Below are 16794 nucleotides of genomic sequence, written 5' to 3' on the forward strand. Positions count from 1 at the left end.
TGGGATTGTGGTGTATACAGATAACCAAGGGCTGGGTTTGGATTGCAGCGGTTGATGAGATAAGACAATAATATTATTGAGTGATGCTGTACAGCTTGTAGTAGGCAGTACCAGAGGTATGCGATTGTATTTGCATGTTGGAATGGTATAATACACCTGTGCTACGGAGAGTTTGCTCCAGCACTTACCTCCAGTTTGAGCCCAATCGTCTCTCTTATTCAGGACGTTGCTGTGGGCCAGTGACATGACACCAAGCATCAAGAGCAGTGTTTTCATCATCTTCGGTTCAGTTTGTCACCTTACTTTGCAAGCGGACTGGAGTTATATCACTTCAGAAAGCATTATCTAGTTAATGATCATACACCCCCTCTGCAGATTGGCTAGAACTTGGGCGAATTATATTGTCAGTTCAGTAACTGACAGCGATAATAAGTCCAATCATTGACTCAATATTTCTCCAAGGAAAGCCTTTGATTAATAACCAAAGCAAAACTGAGGGAATAGAGCTGATTTATAGAAACAAAGTGCTTTGATTAAATTGACTCCTTTCAGCAGGACAAGAGGTCATTGGAGAACAGTATTTCCAAATTTTCATGAAAAACACAATCCAAATGTATCCAAACATCCTCCACCCACGGCGCACACTCCCCACCCAGCTCCCCAATGGCCCGGCGCAATTTCATTGTCTATATGTTGATGCTTTTCATATTTTGATTTTTTTTTAATAATGAATGTGTTTCCACCACCCTTTAAGAGAATGCAGTGTAGATCATTGATGCATCAAAATAAATTATCTACAACTTTGATATGGCCCTGATCTCCCAACAGCAACCTTTGAAATATTCCAGCTCCATCCATTGATGAAGAGTTTGGAACAATTCCTTTGCACCCTGAAGCCAATGGCTCAGAAAACAACACACAAAACTAACAAAGCTCATCAGGACTTGCTGTTGGCGAGATATTTCGGCGCACACTTTGTCTGTCGCGTTACCTATGATATGATATTGACTACAAATCAAGGTTATTTCATTGGATGTAGGAACCTTCCAATCATCGATTTGAAGGTAACAGCACGATAATAATACAAATCTTTACCATTTCTACATTGGATCTAAAGCCCATTGAACATCATGGAATCACAGAATGACTGATCAGATATCTGTTGCAGTACCAATGGAGTCCATTCTGCCTTTTGCAACTATAGCCGTGAAAATTGGATTTTTGGCTCAGTGTTTTTGGCTTGTGTGTTTTTTTTTCTCTGTATTCCTGAATAGTGTTTTTATTCAAATAATTTCCTCTTGCAGTGCCCTCTCGCCCCGACACATTTTTCCCGCTCTAACTACGCAATGTGCAGGTGCTCCAAATAGATTACTGCCATATGGAAAGGCAGGGTATGAACAATTCTTCAAAGACATATAGCAACGGCTCGTAAAAGTTGGCCTTGTAATTGGCTTTCACGTCCTAAGAACTTGTAATAATGAGATGTGGAAGGTGTCTGAATATTGGGTCACAGTTTTGGGGGTCAGACTGCATTCCACGTGAATACAACAATTCCATTCTTGCCATTTGTGTTGCAACATGTTTTGCTGGTTTTGAGCTGTTACATATTAACCTGCATCACGGAACTGGCCGGCCACCAGTTGCCATCCTGTCTGATGGCCGTGAACATGGTATGAGGATCTGAGAGTGATGGATAGGATCCAGCCTCATATTGACTGAATATGAAGACAATTCACAGGCCAACATTCAACAAGGTTGTGTAAAAAAATGACCTGAATACAATCAGCTAGATTGTTCCCCCTTAACCATATTTCACTTGGCTATGATAAATCTACCAAACACTGCATTAAAAATACCAATTCCTCTAGAATTGATTCTTGTTTGCAGAACACCTATTATAAAGATTCAGAGACATTTGTTTGTTTATAGTACCGACATCTGCAATTATTCATCTATTTCCTTCCGTCGCTGGGATAGAAATCATCCTATACTGTGGAAATATCACTCCATAATCCCATTATTTCCTGCATTTGTGTATCATTACTTTTTCCAGCTCTTCAATGGGTATTTTATATTTATTTGATCTGTTTCACTGGTGAGACACACATCCGTAGCTTGTCGCTAGTTTCCTGTGAACTGAAAGGCTCACTGGGCTGTTTCCGAGAAGAATTAAACGTCAAAAAGAAAACTTTGTTTAGTGTCTGGAGTGATATAGAGGCCAGTTCAGGGAGGCTATAACTGCACTGTATCCTCTGCTCCTGGTTTTATATTTCCCATGAATGGTTTTCCCATTCAACACCAATAGTATCATTGTAATGTTACTGTGCCGATAATCCAGAAACATCAGTAAATGGTCTGGAGATGTGGGTGTAAATCTAAACGCCACATTCGAACAATCTCAATATAATTCACTCATTCTTTCTATAATGAAAAGATGGTTCCAGAAATGGTGAGTTGAAACTGGGAGGTTGTCATCAGAGCTCATTGTAATTGCAATGCCCGATAAAAAAAGGACATTTGCTGTACTTATCTTATGATTCAGTTATTCTGCAACAGAAGGTGGATATTCGAGATGTGGGGGCAATGCCAGCTCTCTGTAGAATCATCCGCTCAGCCTCATTCCTCCTGCTGTGTGCCTGCCGCTCTGGGAGAATTTTAGCTTTGTCAAGTGAAGACCCCACGCCCTTTTTTAAAGTCTTTGATCATCTCACCTTCCAGCATCATTATAGGCAGCGAATTCCAAGTTAATATAACTCACTGCATCATAGACTCGCACAGTGCAGTAAAGGCCCTCCGGCCCAGCAAATCCACACTGACTGCAATGGGCAACATTAATTTGTACTGATTAATCAGCTGGGGAGAATGTGAGGTGTGAATCATCAGGAAATATTACAGGCCATCCCTGACCGGTTGCCATGTGCCCATGTTGTATATTACCTGTGAGAGCAACTCCTGAATGTCCATCACTGTTCCCTGGTTGCCAGTGGGTCAGTCCTGCCAGTGCGAGAAAAGGTGTGGATCGTAGTGTCCGTGACTGGGAAAATGTCCCATTGTACATTGTGTGAGAATAAGTAAATTGGCGAGACCGGATATTAAAGTCGTCATGTTAAATTCCAGCTTCCCCTCCCTCTCAGTCGATAAGCTGAGACACTGACCCCAGAGAACCATCAGATAGAGTTAGGGGGACAGTCATGAACGCAGCTACTTCTGTTCACATGATTCAGAAAACAGAGGGTCAGAGGGCATTTAATCACCCACTGCAATAGATCCTGAAACATGGAACTGTGACTGTTTTCAGTTGGTTTAATGAATCGATCTCACAGTGAGGAACATATTCTCTGGAGATAATGGTTTGAAGTCTGCAGCACTGCCGGAAGAAGCAGCAATATTCCCGGATCCATTCATTTCCTGAGCAGGATTCAGTTCTCCAGGTGGTCCATTCCTTGAGACATTCTGGGAAACAGGAAAATGAGAACTTTCAGGAATCTGCGGGGTCCACATTTGATCCCAGGTGAAATGGAAAATATGGCTGTGCAAAGTCCTTTCCCATCAATGAGAACCATGGAGAGCACTGCTGGGCACAGTGTTCAAGCTGGAGGCTAAATGAGTGATATAGAACCAAAACTCGACAGTGTCTCCGGTTCTGCGCAAATGATGGATATTGATGTTACAAATGTGTCCATAGTAAAGTCCCCAGTGCTGCGGTATTAAAGACTATGGATTAAAAACAAAACTGTGCAGATCTCCATATGTGGTCTGAGTTAAGAATATGGAGATCAGGGCTGTGCACAGTGATTGCAGTGTGGCCAAATAGAGGATTAAATCTGTCTGGATTGTGCACCATTATCACAGAGTTCCCTAAATGACGGATATGAATACAAAAGTTGGGCTGTGCTCCAATCGTGGTCCAAATGAGGCAAATGGAACAAACATCTCCAAGCGTTGTCTAAATGAGAGTTAGGGATACCGATACGATGTACACAGCAAACAATATTGTCGGTGATATTTAGTATCAGCGCCCTACCAGTGATATCCGATATTGAGGGGACAGCTGTGCAGAATGCTGTTGTATAACAGTGAGATATGGTACCAAAGGAGAGTGCTCCAGGATGTCTGCAATTGAGGGTGATGGAAGGCAGGTTTGTGCACAATGAACCCATCAGTGTCTACATGAGGGATTTGGATTTCAGAAGTGTGCACAGTCCTCCAACTGTTTTCAAGAACAGGGAAATGGGGAAACGAGCAGCACTTAATATTCCAAGTGTGGCCCCAAAGATGGTTATAGATACAGGATCTGCACAAAGTGCTCTCATGGTTTGCCTAAAAGGGGGTTACTGATACAATAACGGGGTATACAGCTCTGACTGATCCTGGTGTGATGGAGGTGCAGACCACAACTGTACAGTGATGACACTGCTGTCCATATGACAAGTCTGGGGATCAACAATTAGCTCAGTGATCCATGTGTGGTCTACCCGAACCACGTGGAGACGATAACTCTACACAATGTGCTTCCTGTTGTCTAAATGAACGGCATTGATATCAGAGTGGGACGGAGTAATTTCAGCCTTTCCTAAAAGCTGCACCCTGTGTTTTTTTCCATTAGAGTAAATAAGGGAGAAGGGCCGGGAAATGCGCACATTGATGTCGTTCTGATCGAATCAATACATATGGAGAACTAAACTGTGCTCACTGATCTCAGGATATTAGCAGAATCATCCCATTCTGACCCTTTGTGTTATACAACAACGTGTTAATTTCGAGCTGTTTTCCTGTCTGTTAATTATTTTCCTCTATCCCGGAGATGACCCGCTATCAGTTGCCACAATGTCTGACAAACATTCCCGTGCTGTCAGGACCTGGTATTACTGATAGGCCAGGATAGGATCCAACAGCTCAGTGGTGCCTCTGCAGAACACACACAGGCTGCCACTCAACAATGTTCTGAAAGATTTGTGGTCAGAATCCTGATGTCCAGTTTTGCACCTTAACCTGAAGAACCTTGATCACCATAAATCCATTAAACCTGCAGTTAAAGTATAAGTTGCTCTGGAATCCATTCCTGTGCCCAGAACAATTAAATATTTTACCAAACATTTTGTGAAAGAGTGTTTCATAAATTTGCTAATGCAATGCCTGGCTAGACTTTGTCAAATATTAAACAGAGTCAGACTCCTTAAACAGTGCTGTAATTTTCTCTGTTCATTGTTCTCTGATCTTTATTCAATGTTTCAAATAAATTTGAAATGTCAGCATAAATGTTTTAAATCACAATTACTTGTTTAAATTTCTCGCTGTATTTCCGTGCGTGTAAACTGCTCTCTTGTTCGATTGTATTCTTTCTCTTTTTGAGAACCATTTCACACTTTGCTGGTTATTCTACCAGTGCCTTAATATCGAATGTTTAAAACTCGTGTTAACCTGTGAGGAGCCCCACATCCATCCCCGATCTGACCATTGGCCAATACTAGGCCAGTAAATAAAATGACCCAAAACTGAAGAAGTGATTGGTCCTTAAACTTAATAGTCATTGCCAATGTTATACAAGCTGTATATCACTATTTAAAATATTATCCTCACTAATACTAAAATACCAAGAAAAAACACGATTATTTCATGTTGTGTAGATAGATGTCTGTCAATACATATTCTTATATGCTGGAGGAACGCTTGGTAATAAGGACAGTTCCTTGTTCACCTGGATCAATGCTTCTGCTGCTACACCTGCTGTGGATTTTGCTGCTAAATAACAGCAACATTGAAAAGTTGTATAATCACAATGAACATTAAGATAGTAATGAAGAAAAAACCCTTGCCCTTGAACAAGGTTTGGCCCCAGATAACCCATGCATCCAGTTGGCCAGTTCCACAGGGAAAGTTATGTTTGTCGTTTCAGTTTTTCAACTGGTGGGTGACCAATCCGTTCTCTTTTCTGAAGTGTTGGTTATGTGTGAGCAACAATTCATTCCACTGAAAGCAGAAGGTCAAATATTAGCTGCCAAAATGGAGACTAGTGTCGTTTAATTCTTGAGCACAACAGTTCGCATTGTAACCATCTCATGACTCCACTCAATGAGAGCTGCCGCAGTGTCACTGAGAACCTGTTTCAAAACCGACTTAACAGCTTCAACATCAGTTAATATTCTTTCAAACGCAAATGGGGGGGGATCATAATACCAACAAATTGGTGTCTTCTCACAAGGACACTTGGATCTCTCCCAAACGAAAGCCGATAAGAATGATACATATATGGGACTGTGTATCTAAGGAAATACAATCCTTTCCATCCAATCGGTAGCTATGGATATTCCTTGTTCCCAAAAATATCCAGTAAGTGCCATTGAGGGTGGGATAAATGGCAGTTGAGCAATATAGAAAGTTGTAGAACCAATCATTACTGAATGGATTCTGAAGAAAAACGGCTGGTTACATCTACTGAGTGTTAACATTTGCTTGTGGCCATGTTCACACCAAACCTTTTATTCGTTCTTCTCGGGCAATATTCCTTTTGGTTTTGCTTCTGCTTATTTAAATATAAAGTTGGGTGTTGGACTGAATGTGTTAAAACAGATTTCAGCAGGGTCTATCAATCCTGACAAACGATAACCTCATCTAAAACCCACAACCATGACAACTCAGGGCCCACTCCAATATCTGATCAAAGATTGAAAGTTTATGGTCGGACCCTCTGTTATTTCCATTTTTCCATCCCTCCCTGACCCTTACCATCCCATGCTGAACGGGTTACTGTTGTATTTTGTGACACAAAATGGTGCTGGATTGAACGGGGTTAATTGAAGCTGTTTGCTCAATGACTGTGATTAACATCAGTCTCCACGGATCTGGGCAGTGTCACTGGAGGTTTTCAGTCTCCACGGATCTGGGCAGTGTCACTGGAGGTTTTCAGTCTCCACAGATCGGGGCAGTGTCACTGGGGGTTTTCCATCTACTATTAATAATGGATTCCGTTCAGTGTGTTATTCCATAGAATCAGTGGGAGCGATAACTCCGAGACTAACAGAGATCATCAGTTGCAGAGACATTGGGAGGAGAGATCAGAATCTGGGAACAATGGACTGGAACGTTTCAACAATGGATCAGAATCTGGGAACAATGCATCGGAACATTCCACCCCCACCCCCACCCCCACCCCCACCCCCACTACCTGTGGATTTCTTTACAAGTGGCACTTTCACCCAGGGTCTTTATTTCATGATAAGTGATGGATTTGAAATGTTATCATTGACAGGGCAGATTCTCCGTGTACTCCACTTTGTTCAAGGATTTTATTATCCCGTCCTGGCTCTGGTTGGTGTCCCCGGTAAGTGTCAAGCCCAATACTTACTTCTGTAAAACCTACTTTTATTTATTTATGATCTTGTCATTTGTTCTGCACTGCTGTTATTGATACCGTTGCTGTTGTGTCTCTATATTCTTTAGTGAATACAACACAACAGTTAAAACTGTTTCAGTGTATTTGATAGCTCAGGTTATCTGAATTTCTCCCATTGTGCTAGCTGGTAATCTTCTATATCAGCGATTAAATATGTAACTATCTTTCAATGTATTACTGCCTTTGTTATTTGAGTTATGGAAACATGGACACTGACTTCAATGACTCTCCACATCTCTTTTCCATATCTACTGACACTAACCTAAGGCTAGTTCAGACTGATTGCAACCTCTGTTAACTATTTTACCCTGAGCTGATATCTGACTCCCATCTTCTCCATCATTAATCCTGTTACTGTAACCTTCGGGATACTATACTCTGGCCCTCCCAGCTGTCATTGTGAATTCGAGACACAACCATCCCAATTCTCTGATGACCAGCTACCCAGTTACAAAGCTGCTGAACCAAAGCACATCATGTCCCAGCTCTCACCAAATCCCATTTACCCATCATTCGTGTGCTCACTCACTTCAGTCACCAGCTGCTCTGGAACAGCGTCAAGCTATTCACTCACCTGATCAAATTTCTCCATGATTCTTCATCTGATTCCCTCATTCTCTATCCATTGTCTCTGTTCGTTCACATTCATACAGTACATGAAAATACCCACTTCACTTCTCCCCTTCCCCAGTCCCACACCATATCTCTCCCTGCCAACAATGTTCTTTGTTACAGCCCCTCTTGTACCCATGGTATGGAAATCTAGACCAAATCTAGAGCAACCACACTGCTGATCTGATCCATTGTGTGCAATCAATCTCTCCATGTTAGGAAGATACCGTGACAGCTTGGGCTGGGAATGGAAAGCAAGCTCCAAATGTGACATTAACAAGTCAGTTCAATCAATCTAACAGTACCCGAATTTAATATTCACATTCTTATGTTTAAATGTCTTCTCGAGTGTGTTGCCACCATTTTTTGTTCCAGTTCTCCAGAGGAGTTCCGTTCAAATACCTTTGAAATTCCCTGATTAAAGTGAATGTTTGTCCCTCTGAGTCTCGGGTTTGTATTTTGTGCTCTGGAGAATCATTGGTGTCAATGTGACAGAGTTCTGGAGAAAAGGAAATCCAATGTTCTTCGTTCCTGTTATCTCCCGTGTGAAGCTTCATGTTGGACAGGGGGTTTCAGCAGCTCTGACACATGTCTGCAAAACTTGAAAATGGTCTGTCCATTGAACACATATGTTAGTCACTCTCAGCTTAACGTGTATTCCGCAACACGATAAGATAATGAAGGGACTTTACAAGATAATGAAGGAGCTAGATAGTGTAGAGGTAGAGAGATTCTTCCTGCTGAGAAAGGACAGCAGGACTAGAGGGCACAGCCTCAAGATAAGGGGGGGTGCAGTTTAGATCGGAGTTGAGGAGGAACTTCTTCACTCAAAGGGTGGTGAAGCTCTGGAATTCTCTGCCCGTTGAAGTGGTGGAAGCTGCCTCGCTGAATATATTTAAGACACGGGTAGATAGGTTTCTGATAGACAGGGAATTAAGGGTTATGGGGAGAAAGCGGGAAAGTGGAACTGATCCACTTTAGATCAGCCATGATCTTATTGAATGGCGGGGCAGGCTTGATGGGCTAGATGACCTACTACTGCTCCTATTTCTTATGTTCTTATGATGAATCTAGCACGGTAGCACAGTGATTAGCAATGCTGATTCACAGCGCCAGGGGCCCGGGTTCGATTCCCGGCTCTGGCCACTGTCTGTGTGGAGTTAGCACATTCTCATCGTGTCTGCGTGGGTTTCGCCTGGCGTTCCAGTTTCCTCCCACAATCTGAAAGGCGTGCTGGTTAGTTGCATTGACCCAAACACGCGCTGGACTATGGCGTCTGGGGGAATTTCACAGTAAATGCATTACAGTGTTAATGTCAGCCTTGCTAATAAATAAACTTTACTGTAATTTAAATATTCCATGAATCGAACATGCAGCTGAGGGGCTATTGGCTGACTCTTGTGATTGGAAAGTTAGTGGCTGTGTTGTGGCTGGGTCTGGAAGTGGTGTTGTGAGCTGTTGTATAAACTCAGGGAGGACAGAGGAATTGTTCTGAGGACTGAACTCTGGGCAAGGTAAAGGGATCACATTTACTGTGTGTCTGGCTGTGTGGTGTGACCAGAAAACAGAGCACTGGCCGCAGAGAGGGGAAGCTCTGTAAAGAGTGAGGAGGATGGGGGTTTGTCATGCCCACCCTGGTGTTCCCAATCACTATGGAATTGTGACCAACCTTTCTTTCATTCATTCACGGTTATCACTGGCAAGGCCACTATGAGTTGTCCATTCCTACTTGCCCTGTTATGCCCCGCTAGAGGGAATGTGATGGTCAAACAAATCTGATATTCTGTGATTAGATTCCTGGTCCAACAGCATTGCCCTGAGTCACTGGATAACTAATCTATTGTCAATCCCACATTTCCATTATACACTTCTGTCTTTCAATTCTCTCTTACATCCCACGAATGTGTAATCCAGAGAAAATGTATCTTTTCACATGAGACACAGACCTGAGTCCTATCACACTGGCTGATGCGATTTGAATTCAATAAATAGAACAATTTGGAACAAAAAGGTTAATCATAGGAATCACAGAAATGAGGGAAAGGGATAGGTCTTTCAGCGCCTCGTGCTGACTCCTATATTTAATACTATCATGGCTGGGTGTTGTGCAATGAGAAATGTTTAGTTGACAATGTAATTATGAGACAATCCTAGGGGACAAGTGAACACAATATGGTAGAATTCCTTGTCAAGGTGTCTTTCTTGCGCTGTACAGACAGAGCATACCGTTCATGGAGAAGAAAAGGAGAAAGTGAAGAATGTACTGTCACAGTCATAACTGGGGTGCCGAGAAAAACTGACTTAATGCAAGTTAGGTTCATTTAAAAGTCTGACGGCAGCAGGGAAGAAGCTGCTCTTGAGTCATTTGGTACGTGACCTCGGCTTTTGTATTAAAACATATGATCATCGCTATTCAAATATTTCATGCAGCTCCACACCGAGTTCTGGCATGGAGCTGATGGCGCTGGATATCCAGCTGCCGGAGAATCATGAAGGATTAAGCGCCCAGTGGGGACCCCACTAGATAAGCTCCGATTGAGTCTGTCAGCCAGCTGTGCTGTTAAAATAGTGGAGAGGCTCGGAGAATCACCGGCACTGTATTTGTCTGGGACAGTGTTTTATTTGTGCCTTATTTATTCTCCAACCTGCCATCTAATTTTACTTTTTTTATTCCTTTCCCTTCTAGTGAACATACTCACAATTGTAACGCTGAGTACCCGGAACTGTGGTCTGTCCAAATGTGTCACTCGGTACCTGGTCGCCATGTCATTGGGGGATCTACTGGTCGTTGTTCTGGACCTGATATTGAGACACATTCCCATTGTTTATGGGGAACATTTTCAATTCCTGTTGTCCATCCCCGTGTGTAATATCCACGCCGTCCTGCTTTTTGCAGCCACTGACTGTTCTGTCTGGTTCACCGTCACTTTCACCTTTGATCGATTTGTGGCCATTTGCTGTCTCAAGCTGAAAATTAAATATTGCAGTGAGAAAACGGCAGCTGTGGTTCTGGGAACAGTGAGTGTGCTGAGCTGTTCAAAGAACATTTTCTGGTATTTTGTGTTTACCAGTGATTATTGGCTGATGAACTTACCCTGGTTTTGTAGTCTTCCAAATTATGTTGAGACATCTCCAGTCTGGGTAGCAACTGTGTTCCTCCACAACATTCTGAACCCATGTGTTCCATTTGTCCTGATTTTGCTGCTCAACGTCTTCACCATCAGACATATTTTACTGAGCAGCAGAGCCCGCAGGAGACTCCGAGCTCATAGCAGTGGGGAGAATCTCAGTGACCCCGAGATGGAGAGTCGAAGGAAATCCATCATTTTACTGCTTTTAATATCAGCCAATTTCATTCTGTTATGGTCAATGACCATGGTTTACACGACTTCTGAACAGCTTTCATGGTTGGGGTATCTTACTGTATCTTTTCCTTATTGCATTATGGAGTTTGGCTACATGCTGCAACTCCTGAGTTGCTGCACAAACACTGCAATTTACGCAGTGGCACAGACTCAGTTCAGACAGCAGATGAAAAATGTATTGAAATTTCCCTTCACTAAAATTCTTCAATTAATTTAAGGCTGAGAGGAACATCCACCCACACGGCCTCTATATATTTCTATTGAGCATTCAAACTATATGACACCAACCATCCTCATACTGATTGGACAGATGGTACATTGCCATCAGCTCTCCTCTGCAACTGATCACTTCACCGATCCATCATTGTGGTTCTGGACATTGACTGGACAGAAATGGGACATTTGCCATTTCTCCTCTTCCATTGGTCAGCCAAATTGTCCATCATCAAAACCCCTCACTAGCCTCCCGAAGTTTCTGCCATTTCATTAGCCAGTCAGCATGTTTATCATCTTCATCCCTGACACAGATTGGATAGCAATCCTCTATCAGGTATAGTGGTTCATGGTGGGGGTGAGGGGAAGGGGGAGCGGAGGGAGGTACCTAGAATGTGAGGTAACTCAGTTTGTACAGACAGATGCAGTACAACACCATCAGCAACAAGCTGAGCAAGGCCAGCTGACTGACTGAGCAAGTGAGGCCAACGACACCAAAAATCAGGGAAAATTTTAAAAGGAAGGATAACTCAGGAAGTGTTAGAATTCAAAATGAAGGTTAAAAAAAAAAATAAGGACACTCTATCTGGGTGCTCATAGCATTCAAAACAAGAGAAATGAATTGATGGCACAGATCATTGTGAACGAGAATGTTTTGATGGTCATTACAGAGACATGGTTGCTGGATGGTCAAGATTGGGAGTTAAATATCCAGATTGGGAGTTAAATATCCAGGGGTATCGGACTGTTTGGAGGGACTGACAGGAATGTGAGGGAGGTAGTGTGGCTCTGATATTTAAGGATGACATCAGGGTGATAGTGATAGATGACATATTTTCTTTGGAAAAAGTGGTTAAATCCATTAGGGTGGAAATTAGAAATAGTACGATGAAAAAGTCACTGATAAGCATAGTCTATAGGCCACCAAATAATGATAAAATAGTGGGGCGAGAAATAAACAAAGAAATAACAGGTATTTTCATGTCAAAATGTTACAGCAATTATCATGGGGGATTTCTATTTACAAACCAAGTTGGCCAAGGCAGCCTTGAGGAGGAGTTCATAGAATGTATCCACGATAGCTTCCTTGAATAGTATGTAATTGAACTTATGAGCGAGGAAACTGTCCTGGATCTGGTCCTGTGTAATGAGACAGGAATAATTAATGATCTTGCAGTGAGGGATTCTCTCGGAAACCGCAATCACAGTATGGTTGAATTTAAAATACAGATGGAGCGTGTGAAGGTAAAATCTAATACCAGTGCCTTATGATTCAACAAATGTGACTACAAATGGATGAGGGAGGCATTGGCTAAGGGAAACTGGGAGCAAAAGCTTTATGTTTGGACAATTGAGGAAAAGTGTAAGACTTCCAAAGCAATCCTTCATAGCGCTCAGTAAACTTATATACCTGTGATCAGGAAGGACTGAAGAAAAACAGATAATCGGCCAGGGGTATCTAAGGAAATGAAGGAGGGTAACAAACTGAAAGAAAACGCATAAAAGGTGAAACACACAAAATACATGCCAAAAAATGTTGACAAAACGTCTGTGGCAGTTGAGGATCAAGAAACTACCATTATCACAAAAGATGTAGTGTTGGGCAAATGAATAGGGCTAAAGGTAGACAAGTCTCCTGGTCCTGATGGAATGCATCCCAGGGTAATAAAGGAAATTGTGTGAGAATTAGCAATTTACTCATGGTAATTTTCCAAAATTCGCTGGACCCTGGGGTTGTTCCCACAGATTGGAAAACAGCAAATGTGATGCCACTGTTTAAAGAAGAAGGCAGACAAAAGGCAGGTAACTATAGGTCAGTCAGCTTAACGTATGTAATCGGGAAAATGCTTGAATATTTCATCAAGGGAAAAGAACAGCGAGTCATCTGGATATAAATTGTCCCGTTGGTAAGATGTATCCTGGGTTCATGAAGGAAAGTTCATGTTTAACTAATTTGGTGGAATTATTTAAGAATACTCCATATATACTGGACAATGGGGAACCTGTGGATGTGGTGTATCTGGATGTACAGAAGGTATTTGACAAGCTGCTGCACCGACAAACTACACTAAACTCGTTAGAGTTTAGAAGAATGAGGGGAGATCTCATTGAGACGTATAAGATGATGAATGGGATGGATAGGATAGAGGTGGAGAGACTCTTCCCGCTCAAAAAAGACAGTAGGACTAGGGGGCACAGCCTCAAGATAAAGGGGAGGCGGTTTAGAACGGAGTTGAGGAGGAACTTCTTCACTCAAAGGGTGGTGAATCTCTGGAATTCTCTGCCCGTTGAAGTGGTGGAGGCTGCCTCGCTAAATATTTTTAAGAAGCGGGTTGATGGGTTCTTGATAAGAGAGGGGATTAAGGGTTATGGGGAGAGGGCGGGAAAGTGGAACTGAGCCACAACAGATCAGCCATGATCTTATTGAATGGCGGGGCAGGCTCGAAGGGCTAGATGGCCTACTCCTGCTCCTATTTCTTATGTTCTTATGTTCTTATGACAACTATTAAATAAGATAAAGGTGTAATGTATGATCATGGGCAGTTGATTGGTTAACCAGCAGAAAGCAAAGACTGGGGGTAAATGTGTGTTTTTTTCCTGGTTGACAATCAGTGGCTTGTGGTGTGCCTTAGGGATCAGTGTTAGGACTGCAATCAGTTATGATTTATATAGATGATTTAGATTTGGGAACCAAGTGTAATGTGTCAGAATTCACAGGTGACACTAAGATGAGTGTTTGAGCAAAGTGTGCAGAGGATACTGGAAGTCTTCAAAGTGATCTGGATAGTCTAAATGAGTGGGCAAGGGTCTGGAAGATGGGGTACAATATTGATAAACATGAGGTCATCCATTTTGGTAGGAATAACAGCAATGTGAACTATTATTTAAATGGTAAAAGATTGCAGCATTCTGATGCGCAGAGGGATCTGGGTGTCCTTGTGCAAATATCACAAGGACTTGGCTTGCAGGTGCAGCAGATAATTAAGAAGACAGATTGAATGTTGACCTTCATTGCTGGAACGGTGAGCTTAAAAACAGTGAGCTTATGATGCAGCTTTAGAAGGTGTTGGTGAGGCCAGCTCTACAGTTTTGGTCTCTTTAAATGAGAAAGGTTATTTGCATTTGATGGGCTGCAGAGGAGATTTACTGGGTTCATTTTGGAGTTGAAGGGATTGGCTTATGAGGAGAGATTGAGTGAACAGGGGCAATATTCATTGGAATGGCAATGAGAATGAGAATGAGGGGAGATATTATAGAAACATACAGGACTATAAGGAGAATAGATAAGATAGAAACAGGGAAATTAATTCCAGTGGCACGGCCTCAAAAACGGGGAAACAGATTTAAGACTGAGTTGAGGAGGAACTTCTTCACACAAAGTGTTGTGAACCTGTGGAGTTCCCTGTCCAGTGAAGCAGTTGAGGCTTCCTGATTGGGTGTTTTTTAAGGCAAGGATAGATACATTTCTCAACATTAAAGGAATTAAGGTTTATGGTGAGGGGGCTGGTAACTGGAGCTGAGTCCACGGGAAGATTAGTCATGAACTTATTGAACGGCGGAGCAGGTTCGAGGGGGCCAATCGACCTACGCCTTCTCCTCGTTCTTATGTAAGCTGGCAAGTGAGAGAGTCCGAGTTATCAACTTACCGAGCGAGAGAGGCTGACTGACCAAGATGGTCTGAATGAATGACGGAATTAGCAATTGAGGAAAATGGACATATTGAGGAGCGAGGCCAACTGACGTGTGAGCGAGCGAGGCAAACTGACCAACTGACTGAGCGACACTGGCTGACTGATCGAGACAACGAGGCTAACTTATTTATTGGGGGAGTGAGGCTGACTGAGTGAGTGAGTGAGTGAGTGAGGTGCACTGATCATCTGAGGGAGTGAGGCTGACTGAGTGAGTGAGTGAGTGAGTGAGGTGCACTGATCATCTGAGGGAGTGAGGCTGACGAACTAACCGAACAAGAAATGCTGAGAAACCAACCAGCTGAGTGAGTCCGAATGACCAACCAACTGAGTGAAGCGAACTGACTGTCTGATCAAACAAGGCCAACTTACTGAGTGAATGAGCGACACCAACTGACCAAACAAGCAATGGAGACTCACCACGTGAGAAAGGACAACTGTCTTCACAAGCGAGGCTGACTGACTGATGGGACGAGGTTGATTGACTGTGTGAGCAAGACCAACTGACCATCCGAGCGATCGAGGCTGTCTGACAGAACGGGTAAGACAGAGTGACCGATCGAGGCTGAGTGACCAAGTAGACAGGTCAACTGACCAACTGAGCATAGAGATAGGCCGACCGGCTGAGTGAGTGAGGTACTGAATGGTGAGTGACTCCTACTCGCTGAGTGAGAATGTGAGTCTGACTGAGTGACTGAGAGAGTAATACAAACTGAATGAGGAGTGAGACTGTCTGACCATCCAGCTGAGTGAACCTTACTGGGTGGCACAGTAGCAAAATACTCAGCACTGCTCATCACAGAGCCAGGGACCCGGGTTCGAATCCTGGCTTTGGTCACAGTTTGTGTGGAGTTTCCACCTTCTTCCCGTGTCTGTGAGGGTTTACTCACACATTCTGAGAGACGTGTTGGTTTGGCACATTGAACATAAGAACATAAGAAATAGGAGCAGGAGTAGGCCATCTAGCCCCTCGAGCCTGCCCCGCCATTCAATAAGATCATGGCTGATCTGAAGTGGATCAGTTCCACTTTCCTGCTTTCTCCCCATAACCCTTAATCCCCTCTCTTATCAAAAACCCATCAACCCGCGTCTTAAAAATATTTAGCGAGGCAGCCTCCACCACTTCAACGGGCAGAGAATTCCAGAGATTCACCACCCTTTGAGTGAAGAAGTTCCTCCTCAACTCCGTTCTAAACCGCCCCCCCCCCTTTATCTTGAGGCTGTGCCCCCTAGTCCTACTGTCTTTTTTGAGCGGGAAGAGTCTCTCCACCTCTATCCTATCCATCCCATTCATGTCTCAATGAGATCTCCCCTCATTCTTCTAAACTCTAACGAGTACAAGCCTAGTTTATTCAGCCTCTCCTCATAGCTCAACCCCCTCAACTCCGGTATCAGCCTAGTAAACCTCCTCTGCACTCCCCCCAAGGCCAAAATATCTTTGCGCAGGTGCGGCGCCCAAAACTGCACACAGTACTCCAGCTGCGGCCTCACCAATGCCCTATACAGCCGCAGCAAGACCTCC

Source organism: Carcharhinus amblyrhynchos, unplaced genomic scaffold (assembly GCF_965287045.1).
Source record: "Carcharhinus amblyrhynchos unplaced genomic scaffold, sCarAmb.v2.hapA scaffold_48, whole genome shotgun sequence".
NCBI classification, from domain to species: domain Eukaryota; kingdom Metazoa; phylum Chordata; class Chondrichthyes; order Carcharhiniformes; family Carcharhinidae; genus Carcharhinus; species Carcharhinus amblyrhynchos.